Source organism: Perognathus longimembris, chromosome 17 (genome assembly GCF_023159225.1).
Source record: "Perognathus longimembris pacificus isolate PPM17 chromosome 17, ASM2315922v1, whole genome shotgun sequence".
Taxonomy (NCBI): Eukaryota; Metazoa; Chordata; class Mammalia; order Rodentia; family Heteromyidae; genus Perognathus; species Perognathus longimembris.
Window position 1 is genome coordinate 50,574,454 of NC_063177.1, and position 14,223 is coordinate 50,588,676.

General features: G+C 46.7%; 1 protein-coding gene across 2 annotated transcripts in view; it reads right to left on the reverse strand.

Moving 5' to 3' along the window:
* Slc39a11 (solute carrier family 39 member 11) overlaps positions 1-14,223 on the reverse strand; it is a 246,500-nt gene that overhangs the window by 216,574 nt on the left and 15,703 nt on the right. The window lies entirely within an intron of this gene.

The window sequence follows — 14,223 nt, forward strand, 5'->3', positions numbered from 1 at the left end:
TCTCCGTGGTTCACAGGCGTTTAATCTCAGGCAGTAGGAACTATCCCAAACAAGCAGGTGACCCCAAAATTTATGTTCCTCCTGGAACAACAGTGGTAAAAACCCAATCCAGGGCAGGATAGAGTTGGCCCAGGATGATGGAGCCCAGTTTGCCATCATCTAGCCTGTGGCCCATCTATTTCCAACCTGTAGAAATGCTGCACCCAGGGAAACATCTGGAGACTTTTTCCAACTGTTATAATAGGGGCAGAGTAGGAACATCTGGTGGGGGGGGGGTGGTAAAGTGCTGGTAGATATTCTATGCACCAAAATAAAGACTTGCCTAGCCCTCGGTGTCAGACCGTTGAGAAATCCTGTTCTCACTGAATGCTTCCAAAACAAATTGCTCATCACTTCATGAGCTCCAGTACATTATAACATCACTCTAATTAGTACAGTTCCTCCTTCTGTTGAGCTGACATCTGTGTTCCTTTGCTTTATAGTTATTCGCTCTTTGCTCTCTGTTGCATTAAAGAAGATGCCTTTCCTCTGTGACATGTGACATTCTTTAAAACATTTGGAGACCACCAGTAGGCCGGTGTCAAATTAACGTCATACATTTTTCTGACGCCTATCAAGTCAGAGAGCAACTAGTACTTATCTGTCATCTATCATTGCCAGGAAGGTTGACGTTTGATCCCTGTCTTAACATCACAACCCCATGAGGCTGACATTATCTTTAACTGCTATATGTAGGTAAGAAAGTAAATCTCAGTCAGGGGCTGGGGGCTCAGGCCTCTAATGCCAGCTACTTAGGAGGCTGAGATCAGGGGATTCTGATTCAAAGCCAGCCAGGGCAGGATAGTCCATGACACTCTTATCTGCACCAAAAAAGCTGGAAGTGGAGATGTGGTTCAAGTGGTAGAGTGCCAGCCTTGAGTTACAAAGCCAGGTAAGAGTGAAAAGTCCTGAGTTCAAGCTCCAGTACTAGAACATGCGCACGCACATGCATGCACACACACACACGAAAAGAAAAGGAATCTTGAATACTAAGGCAACTGCTCCTTTTCACAGGCAGTAAGTGGCAGATCTGGGGAATGGACTAAGCAAGACTACAATCAACTCTCAATGAGGGGAGAAATGAAGAAGGGAAAAGCTGCTCTCAAATCTCATCGAAATCAAATTGATCAGAGGTGGTAAGGTCTCCAGTGGTGGCCAGATTTAAACAGTCACCTGTGGCTGTTTGCTCTTGTCTATGCTATGACATCCTCATGGCTATGGTACACCCACCATCCGAAGAAACTTCATGACAGTCGTCACCAACACACAAAATGTTGAATGGGTTTCTAAAAATTACTTAATTATGCCTTGCTTTAAAAAAAATGAAAAAGAAAACACACCTGAATCATCCACCTCCAAAATAGTATTCCAACTGACAGATGCAGAATGACAGATGCGGCAGTAAAGAATAAACACATGCATAAATCCATAAATGCCACCATTCACACAGAACTTCCTGCTCTGTCCAATCCCCCTGGGCAAAAGTCTTAGCACTGCCCACAGAACCTGCATCTGCTCCAAGACTCCGGACCAAATGAAAGTACCCCGTCTTAGCCAGATGGGTGCTGCTCCACTTTGTGAGCCAGGCTGCCATTAAACACACACACACACACACACACACACACACACACACACACACACACACACCAGGCTGGGAATGTGGCTTAGCAATAGAGGGCTTGCCAGGCTGCCATTAAACACACACACACACACACACACACACACACACACACACACACACACACACACACACCAGGCTGGGAATGTGGCTTAGCAATAGAGGACTTGCCAGGCTGCCATTAAACACACACACACACACACACACACACACACACACACACACACACACACACACACACACACACACACCAGGCTGGGAATGTGGCTTAGCAATAGAGGACTTGCCAGGCTGCCATTAAACACACACACACACACACACACACACACACACACACACACACACACACCAGGCTGGGAATGTGGCTTAGCAATAGAGGACTTGCCTGGCATTCATGAAGCCCTGGGTTTGGTTCCTCAGTACCACATACAGCTGGAAGTGGTGCTGTGGCTTAAGTGCTATCCTTTATCAAAAGAAGCTCAGAGACAGCACCCAGGCCCTAGATTCAAGCCCCAGAACTGGTAAACCAAGAGCTCCCCACCTCCTGCTACACCTCATCCTGCTTCATCCACCCCTTTTCCAGAAATGGCTTCACTAGTTTACAATCCCACAGCTCTCCATCCCAAACCACTTGCAGAGGGACCCAGAGATGAAGAGGGCCTCGTTCCTCCTTGAAAGACTGACCCATCCGTAACCTCTCTCCCTGCATGGTTCAAGGCCTCTGCTACAGTCTCAATTTGAACAACTCTGAAGCTGAAGAACCCAGGTAAAGCCACGCACAGCATCCTTGAGACCCGCCACACTCATCCCACAATGAGGGGACGTGGCAGCCTCACGTATGCCTCTAGAACTCCTTCCCCAGCCTCTGCACTCATAAAGGAAAGGAAATTACGGGTATCAGCGAGATATCTATGTGCACCTTCAGGTCTATGGTACTACTATTCACAGAGCAAGATGGGGGCCAACCTAAGTACCCACCAGTGGATAAAAGAATAAGGAAAAGGTCTAAGTATATATAATGGAATATTATTTGGCCCTTGAAAGGCATGAAATCTTTTTTTTTTTTTTTTTTTTGGTACCAGTCCTAGGGCTTTTACTCAAGGTGTAGCCACTGTCTCTGAGCTTTTATGCTGTTTTTTTGTTGTTGTTGTTATTGTTGTTTGCTAGTTAATTGGAGATATGTCTCACAGACTTTCCTTCCTGGGCTGGCTTCAAACTGTGCTCTTTAAATCTCAGCCTCCTGAGTAGCTACAGGCATGAGCCACCAGCACCTGGCTAAAAGGCAAGAAATCTTATTTGCAACAACATGGATAGAACATGGATGGAACTGGAAGACATAATGTTAAGTGACATAAAACAGGTAAGGAACCACAAATATGACAGGGTCCAATGTGAAATCTGAAAGCCTTTCCCTTAGAAGTAGAAAACAGAACTTAAGATCAGTCAATGGATACAAAGTTACAATTAGACAGGAGGGTTAAGTGCTCACCTTCTATTCTATAACAGGATGAGCACCACTGACAACTATGTAACTAGTTAGAAGGGCTCTTCAATGCTTTCACAACATGAAATGAGTGTTTAAGGTGATTGAACACTGTGATTACCCTGATCAAGATTGTTGTTATATATAAACATTGCACTCTATAAATAGATACAATTACTATGACTCTATTTTTAAAATAAATGTAAGAAAGTCTACAATGAATCAATATCAATAATAATGGTGCCCAATTAATCCCATGGGTGTTCTCTAACATTGTGATATGAACTACTCCAAGAAAATCCAGAAGTAGAAATTTTTGACAAGTAATAAATAGTGGTAATGAACCTGCTAAACATTTGCCTCTGGAAGATAAATCACACCTCATAAATTTACTTCTATTAATAGCCCCTAACTGGCTTAGCAATAGGTAGACAAGCAGTAATTAAGGAACTCACTGTATATTCCCAGTCTAGCAGAACGGATGCTAGGGATTTCAAAATAAAACTGGTTACATGATGAACTTTTCCTCTAAGAATCAACTTAGCTAGGACTCAAAAGTCTTAGCTTGAACAGCATGGTTAGATTTCACAAAATGTTCACATTAGGGAAAGCCAAACAAAACATACACAAAAGCTCCCTAAACTATTTGTGAACCTCTTCTGAAAACCTAAAATACCTTCTGAATGAAGAGCCTATTAGGCAGATGCTGGTAGCTTCTAATCTTAACTACCCAGGAGGCTGAGATCTAAGGACTGTGGTTCAAAGCCAGTCCAGGCAGCAAAGTCCATGAAACTCTTATCTCCAATTACCCAGCAAAAAGCTGGAAGTGGACTTTGACCCAAGAAGTAGAGTGCCAGCCTTGAGTGGAAAAAAAACTAAAGGATAGTGCCCAAGTCCTGAGTTCAAGCCACCCCCAGTACATACACACACACAGACACAAACGAAACAAAAAAAAAAGAAGGGAGGAAGGAGAGGAAGGAAGGGTGGCAGGGAGAGAGAGAGGGAAGAAAAGAAAAGAGAAGAGTGTATTAAAAACTAAAGATAACAAGCACAGTCATGGAGGCTGGGAAAAGATTGAGGGAGGCCAACTCCACTGAGGGTCGAAAGGCAGACAGGGCAAAGAAATGAAGGCAGGGCACTGAGGGTTTGCTCTGCAGGGTCAGGAAAGTAGTGGGCCTGGACTCCCTGCATGCTCTTCAACCCTGCAGCCTCCTCTTTACAGCTCAGTAACTCACCCCAGCATACCCAGAAGGAAATGACTGAGCTGAGACAGAAAACCCAAGCCTGACTCCAAACCCTTTCCTAGCTACATACCATCTCCTGGATGTTTGAAATTCTTTGAGGTCTTTTTTTTTTAACAGATAATTTGATTAATATTTATCAAGGCATTTAGAATAGTGGGGAGGGAGGGAATATTCCATAAACAATATTGGGGCGACTAGACTGCCAGCTGAATAAAAATCAAAACTAGAATTATTCAAAACTGTATTCATACAACTCAAACAAACTTAATATAAAAGGTTTGGGAGGTTCTGTATCTTTGAAGTTCCTTAAAAAATTCACAGTTCACAATGTCACCTACTCAGTACATCTAATCAGAATCATTTCCTTCTAAGCTTTTGAAATGTTTATTATGCCAACGTGAAATAAACAATCCAGTTGGGAGCCTCACCGAGTTTAAGTTGCTGAGCACACTCCTGCACTCCTGCATGAGGAACCTCATGGCCACCAAGTCCAAGGGCAGGGACAAGAATCCATGGGGACGGAGGATGCAGCAGCCATACTGTTTGGGGAGGCAATCACTGACAGACACCCTGAGAAGGTGACACCCAGGCCCAGGGACGAGATTGACAAACAAGGTGGCTCACCCCACCCCACCCCCAGAATAGCCTCTGAAATGAGGGTGCAAACAGGCCCACAAAGGGGACCAGGGACCACCTAGGAGAGCAGCCCAGAACAGATGCAAATGGATCCTACATTCCTCCGGTACCTGAAACAACCAAGCAGCTGTTCCCCCTGACAGCCAGAAACACCCACCCACTCCCATCTAGTCAAGAGGTGTCATGATTAAACAGGGGGAAAGGCAGCAGACTATATGCTACAAAGGGGACACTGTCACCTTCCACATCCTCACCCCAATTCTACAATGGGAATCCATGGGATAAAGAATCCTAGACACAAAAGACCTTTCTTCAGAAATGTCTCTGCTTAGTACCCTAACACCCACCTGAAATGTGTATTTCTATTGGGGGCTCCTAAATTTCAGCCTTAATGCCAGAGGCTGAAAGGGACTCACAAAAAGCAAACCCACTTCAAATCAGCATATTTACCACCCCTCTCATGCTCCCAGAGTAAAACTTCCAATTTCCCTTCAGTAATTCTTAGCTTATAATAAGATCCCTGGTTCTTGAAATATCATGCCACAGGGGTCCATTCTTTATAACACTATTAATTGCCCTTTGGTGTCAGTAGTACCAGCACAGAATAACCCAAATCAACCTGCTAAACACCTCAGCTCACAGCAGGTGAAGCTATTCATTTCTGTGTAAGTGCTCATTTTGGAACAATTTCAGCTCTGGAAACAGAAATGAATTTATGAAGAGCTGCTTGAGGGATACGTAAGAATGCTCCAGTGTGATGGGTGTAGTTAAGTATTCCCTTTATTATTGCAACGACAGTTTAAATATTGAAAGATGATCTGAGCCACAAAACAAAATTTCTTCCTTAATAAAAAGGGGAGAGGAAATAATACACAGTTATTACCATGCCGTAGAGTGAGTAACAGTTACTCACACACCTCTAAGGAAGGGGCCAGGAAGTCTACAGAGGACAGAAGACAGAGTTCTCATCTCAGAATCTGCTCCAGAGTAGAACTCCCAGCAACTGTGTTTAAAGAAATAAACATGAGGGCTAGGAATATGGCTTAGTGGCAAGAGTGCTTGCCTCATATACATGAAGACCTGGGTTTGATTCCCAAGCACCACATATATAGAAAGTGGCATTGTGGATCAAGTGGCAGAGTGCTAGCCTTGAGCAAAAAGAAGCCAGGGACAGTGCTCAGGCCCTAAGTCCAAGGCCCAAGACTGGCAAAAGAAAAAAGAAACATGAAAGCCAACCTCAACAGGTTGTAACTAAGGAGTCGACACAAACTTGCAATCCATAAAACTCAAGACATTCATCATCCCCCAAGGACAGAGCTAAGGAATACCTTTGAGTTCTGTCTCCAAATCAGATGTTTAAAAAATTTCAAGTCAACCAATAAGTATCTGTCCGTGGTCACTGTATAGCCAACATTATGCTAGACCCTCGAAAATAAAGGGGAGGTAGACCCAAAGTCCACTTGAGTCCTGCCTTAATGAGGAGCTAGCTACGCACCGTAAGAGACCACAGAAGACATGTGACATGATAGGCAGAGAGACATGGGAAGTGGTAAGTCAGCTGTCTCCTGTCCAAGTAATGAGGTACCAATGCAAAAACAGAAAAGGGAAAGTGTAACCGCAAAAGGAGTGGGAAGGTGCTTGAGAGCTGGATATGGTTTGGCAAGGAGCGTGGGGGTGGGCTATCTCCAGCTGGGCAGGGCTGAGGGGGGCAGAAACTGAAAAGGCAAGCATGCCAGGAGATGGGCCAGCTGGGAAAGTGGGTGTGTGGGGCCTGACGAGCTGGGTGCCCGTGGTTAGGAAGCCAGGCAGCACGGCTTGGACTTCAGACGGTAGGCAATTGGGCTGCGTGCTAGAATCAATTGGAAACGTCAAAATGGAAATGGAAGTGACCCTCCACATATATAAAAGGCCCTCAGGTGGTGCCAGGACTGAGAGGGTCAACAGTATGCAACCACTAGGGTTGAGTGAAGCAAAGGAGAATACGTTGGCATTGGAAACCAGATGGATGGAAGAAGGCAGAATTGAACCCCCCGGGACAGGAGTGAGGATGGAGAGCTGAGGATGGAAAGCCTGGGAAGAAGGAAGGAATTTGCATGTGAGCCCCCCAGAATGAGGGCACCAAGGTCCCTTCTACCGTGAGTCACTTGATCAGAAACCCACGATGAGGAGCCACCTGAATTCAGCATTGAGTCAGCTTTCAAATCTGGCAGGTCAGGGACTAGTCATGACTCAAGCGTGAATCAAATTCCAATGGGAGCTATATCTGGACCTAATTTAATTTTACCAACAAGCCCTCATGATATATCAGCTTCATATAATTTTACAGAATTAAACCACACAGCCCTAAATTATAATCAATTACACTCAGCTGCAATTATAGTTATTAATTGTCAAAGATTTGCTTGAATGACCTAACATTTCTTAGCTTTCACCCTCCATTGCCAGTGATGGGCAGGTGGTTGGCTCCTACTCTCAAACTACAGACGGGCATATTTGCTTTGAAAGGAAAAAAAAGAAAGAAAGAAACTACCATATGACCCAGTAATTCCTCTCCTAGACAGCTGCCCAAGAGAAATGGAAACATATGTCCACAGGAAGCCTTGCACAAGAACATTCACAGAAGTTTTATTCATAGTAGCCACGCACTGGAAGCAAGCCAAATGGCCATCACCAAGAGAATGGATAAACACATTGTAGTATATTTATAAAATAAAATACTCCTTAGCAATGAAAAGGAGAACAACTCCTGTGCTGGTGGAAACATTGGAGGAATCTCAAAGTCACTTCACTGAGTGAAAGGAGACTGATAACAGACGCACACATACACACACATGCATGCGCACACATGCACAAATACACATGCACACATACACACACACCTATGCATACACATACACATACACACATATACACAGTATGACGTTACTTAAGCAGAGGAGCCTGCCACACTAATGTATGGGGACTGGATCGTCTGTGTTTGCTGAAAGGAGGAGCAGGATTGGCTCAGGGAACAAGATCTCCCCCTGTGATATCACAAGTATCCTCTCTATCATTTGAGGTGCTGGTGATGCAGATGAGTTGTTAGAATTCCCAGGGCCAATACTGTAGAGGCTTCCTCTGGGTAGCTGGTGGGGAAGAGCTGAAAAGGCAGGGCAACGCTCTCTAGCCTGCCTGAGGTTCCCACTATCGGAACTTGTGTCTTGAGCCATTTCTCCTCCTACCAATGGGACAGATTAGTGAGGGTACCCTGGTATGTTCAGTGGGTGCACGCTGTGCTCTTTGTCCCTCTCTCTGGAGGGAAACCCTAAGTCCTCTAAGCATAATCATAGCTGGAAGAAGATGCTGTCTGTGAATAAGCGTTGGGGTAGGTGTGCAATCTAGAGGCCACATGCTCAACAGGGAGGTGCCTGGCCTGAAGCATGAGGTGGACACTACCTCCTGGCAGATTGCTGGACCCGAGGCTCTCCCCTCTGGTCACGGTCACTGGCAGGGCTGCTCTGAACATTCTTCTGGATTCCTAGTCAGATTCAAAAGCCGGCTGCACTGCTCACTCACTCCAAGGAGATTGCTGCACAGGCAGGCAATAGAGTCCGAGTGAGGTTCTAAGCCAGGACAATGACATTCACTGCTTGTTCAACTTCACTTCTGTTAAGGTAGGGCAGTCCCTCACAAAGGACTTGGAGGATGACGATGGAACTGACACAGGTTTTGCTAAAGGTGGTTTTTCAAGAGAAAAAGGAGACCCAGATTTTTCATGGAACCATCTTGTTTGCTGGTTGGTAACAGTACTAGGACTTGAATTTAGTGCCTGCGTGCTGTCACTTAGCTTTTTTACTCAAGGCTGGAGAGCTACCACTTGAGCTACAGCTCCACTTCCAGCTTTTTGGTGATTAATTGAATAAAGAGTCTCCTGGACTTTCCCGCCTGGCTGGCTTTGAACCTCAATCCTGTGTAGCTAAGATTATAGTCACAAGCCACCAGCACTCATGGAACCATTTTTAAAAGGAGTTATTAAGATATCACTGATATAAATTGCACATAGTCAAAAACTAAGGTGTGATACGCTATAGAGCCATGCAACCCTTTCCAATCATGCTCCTTCTTTGCAAATTAGCTGGATACTCTCATGGACTTTTCTTCACTGGGCTGACCTGGAACTGTGATCCCCAGATCTCAGCTTCCTGAGTAGGTAGGATTACCACGTGAGCCACCAGCACCAGCACCTACCTCTGTAGTAAATATCTTAAAGCAATCACTCAAGATGTGCTTGGCTCTTGACCATACTGATGAACAATCTAATTGTAACTCAAATGCATGGGAACAGCTGGAAAAAAATCAGCCTCTAGCCTGCTCCTGCCCCAAATCTAAGCTCTGAAGTCCAAGTGCACTCAACTCAACAAACATTTACAGACATATGCAGTGTGAGGGAGACTCGGCTAGACTGGAGCACCTATAGGCAATGAGATTAGCTACATCTAAGTGAGACCACAATGCTCCCAAGTCAAATACACTTAGGGGCCTCATCCACAACCCACTACTTCAATCAACAAGGTGCCAGTTTTGAAATTACTCCAGTTCTTTCAGATTCGCTCAATGAAAGACTCGCAGAACCCTTCAGCTTGCCTAAATGATTAACTCCAGACAGAATGATGCCGCCCCTCCGTGGCACCCAGCCACCCTTCCATCAGCACCTCTCACTGCGGGCCTCCTGAGGGACAATCATGCCAGCTGGCTTGGCCTCCCCCACCCCCACACCGCTCCAATCTGTCCCAGTTCTGGAGGCCAAGGAAGCAGCTGCCGCCAGCGCTGGAAGGCAGGGAGCAGGAGCGGCTGTCTGCCTCCTCTGAGGAATGAGGAGTGAGCTGCTCCCACTGCGTTCACCTCCCCCAGAAGGGTGGCAAGCACCAGCCGCTGGCTTCCTGCCGCTCTTGACTTGAACTAGCCGTGTGATTGAAGGCAAGACCTGCAGGGTCAGGGAGAAGTAAAGAGGCCACCTCTCGTTCCAAACCTTTCATCCACTTGTGAAAATGTGGCTCCCTCCAATACTTGGTGTCCTAATAATGTACCCGAGAGATGAAAAAGATGCCGTGGGTGTGGGAGCTGTAATTCCAGGAGGGGAAGGCCAGGGCTGGGTGAGGTATGACAGGGCAGGGCAATAGGAAGGCACTGGATGTAATGTGAAAAGCCCTGCCCTAAGCCAGTGCTGGTGCTCACCTTTCATCCTAGCTATCAGGAGGTTAGAAGCCAGCTTGGGGAGACAAATCCAGGAGGATGGTAGCTCCAATGAACCAGTAAAAATCTGGAAAGAGAGCTGTGGTTCAAGTGATAGAGTTCCAGTCTTGAGCCAAAACCCCAAGTTAGAACTCAGTCTCTGAGTTCAAGCCTCAGTATTGGGGGCTGGGGATGGAGGGGGGGGGGTAGAGGGAAGAGGGAGAGGAGGAGGAGGAGGTGGGGGAGGTGGAGGAGGAGGAAGAGGAGGGAGAAGGAGAGGAGGAGGAGCAGGAGGAGGAAGAGGAAGAGGAGGAGGAGGAGGAAGAGGAAGAGGAGGAGGAGGAGGAGAAGGAGGAGGAGGGAGAAGGAGAGGAGGAGGAGCAGGAGAAGGAGGAAGAGGGAGAGAAGGATGAGGAGGAGGAAGAGGGAGAGGAGGAGGAGGAGGAGGAAGAGGAGGGAGAAGGAGAGGAGGAGGAGCAGGAGGAGGAAGAGGGAGAGGAGGAGGAGGAGGAAGAGGAAGAGGAAGAGGAGGAGGAGGAGGAGGAGGAAGAGGAGGGAGAAGGAGAGGAGGAGGAGCAGGAGGAGGAAGAGGGAGAGAAGGAGGAGGAGGAGGAGGAGGGAGAGGAGGAGGGGGGAGGAGGAAGAGGAGGAGGAGGAGGAGGAGGAGGAGGAGGAGGAGGAGGAGGAGGAGGAGGAGAGGAGGAGGAGGGGAAAGAAAACCAGGAGGGGAAGGGAAGGGAGGGGAAAGCAAAAACTGGGGAGGGCTGGGGTGGGGAATGAGAGCAGGGAGGAGGGGAGGACCCTCTCCAAGGTCCTGATTTAGCAAATAAAAGTAGAAGATGCCCATTTAAGCTGGAATTTCAGATAAACAGTGGGCACAGTAAACAGTGGTTCTTCATCAGAAGTACTGTTTAACTGGATGTCCTGTGCTTTATCTGATAACCCAACTCCCACAGATGATTCTTAGCCTATTTACTATTTTTTTTTCTTTTGTTCTCCTTATGAAAGGTAGTGGAAAAGCAGGGCTTTGGGATCAGACTTCCTGGGTTGTTCAAGCCCAAGGAGCCACCGTTGACCAGCTGAGGAATTCTGGGTAAGAGATAAACCACTCTCCAGGATTACTATTTCTTTGTATGTAAAATGGAAACAGCAATATAAACAATAGTAATGTGCACAAATAAGAATATTTATACAAAGAAAGGGTTTCTCTATTTTTTTAAATTCAGGATCTTTTGCTCAAAAGTTATAGAAATAGCCCAGATGCCCTATAACAAACAGATTTTTTTAAAGTTTTATACACACACAAAATATGAACTTTCATGTAGCCACCAAAAAATTGAAATTATGTTATTTGCAAGGAAATGGATGGATGTGGAAAGTATCATCCTGAACAAGATAGGCCAGGTCCAGAAAGACAAAGGGTGCATGTTCTCATGTAAACACAGACAGGGGCATATGCTTATATACACAATCAGGTTGACTGTAGTCTATGCAGGAGTGAAACTCCTAGACCATAGGACAATCAATAGAAAACTAACAAAATGAGGATCAGGAAGCTGACACTAGTTTAAGGTTGGGGAGAGGGGAGGTAGTAAGGATGACATATGAATGGAAAAGTGAACTGGGGGAAAATACAGTCAGAACATTGAATATACATGTGTGATAAAGGAAGTGGGAGATGTAAAATGACCCAGGGAGGAAGAGCAAACAGGATGGAGGAGAATGAGGAAAATGAGAGACAGTCCAGGAAATCCAATACCAAATAATAAAACTGATGAACCTGGTGTAAGTGAATGGTCGCTTCCTCTCCCATCCTTTCTCTGTTGTTCTCTTTGTTTTCTCTCACTCATACTCAGGCTCATGGGTGGCTCATCACTGGCCTCTGTTTTCCCAGCCTAGAAAGACTGCCTTCCTCCTGCCCTGCCTTGCAGGCCTGGGCCTGCTGTGCAGAGCAGCCAGGGTCTCCTCTTTGGGCACATCTGTCTCTGCTTGCTTGTGCTTCCTTCCCTGTTCTTGTAAGAAGTGGGGAGGTGCGTGTGAAATGATGAGTAGAAAGATAAGAAGGGCTAGAGATTCAGATACCACCATCCACCGTCAGCACCCTGAAGTCACACTGTTGTGTAGCTGTTCAACGGACATTCCTCTAGCCTGACTGGCTCCGCCTATCAGCCGTTCACACATCCATTCACCCATCCATCCATCCATCCATCCATCCAGCATTTGTGGAGACCTGGCTCTCTCACAGTCAGTGTGCCCAGGGCTAGGGAGATGAGGAGGGAAAGGAGAACCTCTGTTTTATAGAATATTTTGATCAAAAGGACACTTCACTGATGGTCACAATCCGGCTGATTTACTTAACTCATTATTTATTCATTTATTTCCTTAAGTAGTTGTACAAAGGGGTTTCCATTCAACACGTGAGTTTATGAGTGCAATGAGTCTTGATCAATGTCATCCTTTTATCACTCTCCCCCATCTCTCCCAATCCCACCCAGCCCCTCAATTTACCTGGCTCCCTTTCACATATGTATTGAATATTAGGACTGCATTTGCTCACCCTCCTTTTTTGTTTGTTTGTTTGGTGCCAATACTGGGACTTGGGTGCTGTTCCCTAGCTTTTTCTCTCAAGGCTGGTGCTCTACCACTTGAGCCTTAGTCCCACTTCTGGCTTTTATGATAGTGGTTAACTGGAGATAAGAATCTCACAGACTGCCTCGACTGAGTTTGAACTGCAGTCCTCTCATCTCAGGCACTGAGTAGCTTGGATCACAGGTGTGAGCCCCCAGCACTTGGCTTGTAAATAAGTAAATAAACTGGCCACTTCTGCTCCTCATTTTCCAGAGGTGCTTTGAAGATCGTGATGACTTACAAGTGGACCCTTGCACAGTCTTGGCCATGGCATGTGAGGCCCAGGGTCTCAGGAGAGAGGTCAAGGGCACACGCGTGCAGTGGGAGGTGGTGGAAGCAAAGCCAGTTTCCCAGCTGGAAGGGCAGCTGCCCTCAGCCTTCGTGGACCAGCCCAGCGGGCTGGCTTGGCCCTGGCTGTTCCATGTGGGGAAGCTCTCTGGCCGTGGGCATGTTTCCTGCTCTCCAGTGCAGCGGTCAGCAGCCTGGCTTCATGCTGGAATTATCTGGGGAGTTTATACCCTGGGCTCCAATACTCCTGTCATAGCCTGGATTAACTGCATCAGAGTCTCAGGGATGTTGGGGTACAGTTGAGTATTTGTAGGGGCTTCCACTGAGCAGCCTGCTGAGAGCTGTCATTTTAACAGAGTATGAACTGTGTTCTGGCATAGCAGCCTCTCCCTAAGCTCCAGTAGCTGTGAGGTGAAGAGTACCGAACCCTAGAGCTTGGGCAGGAGAGGCCTCTCTCCGGCTGCAGCCTGTCTGCCATAGCTCACACGCAAGCCACCGTGGACTTGACCGTGATCTTGGATCCCGAGGCTGGTTGATCTAGCCTGGTGGAGGGGGCAGCTGTCCTGCTCTGGGTTTATTTCCACTTGGTCAGGCAGTGTTGAACAGCCACCTGAGGGGACCCCAGGCCCAAGCAAGACGGAAGATAGGATCTTCACTGATTGGAAACTGGAGCTTCAGTTTCTCACTGAGTGTTTGTGGGATTATACGCTGCATATGAAAAATATCAGGCCTGGAGCTGGGAATATGGCCTAGTGGCAAGAGTGCTTGCCTCGTATACATGAAGCCCTGGGTTCGACTCCCCAGCACCACATATATAGAAAACAGCCAGAAGTAGTGCTGTGGCTCAAGTGGCAGAGTGCTAGACTTGAGCCAAAGAAGCCAGGGACAGTGCTCAGGCCCTGAGTCCCAGGCCCAGGACTGGAAAAAAAGAAAAATATCAGGCCTGGCAAGGACTTGTGGGAGTTGTCTCTGCCATCAGTCAGGGCAGTGCTTCACCAAATCCAGACAGTGGGAGAGTAGATTTTTTTAAAACTAATTGAGTTTAGCTGGCTTTACTTATCTGATCTCAGTGTCTT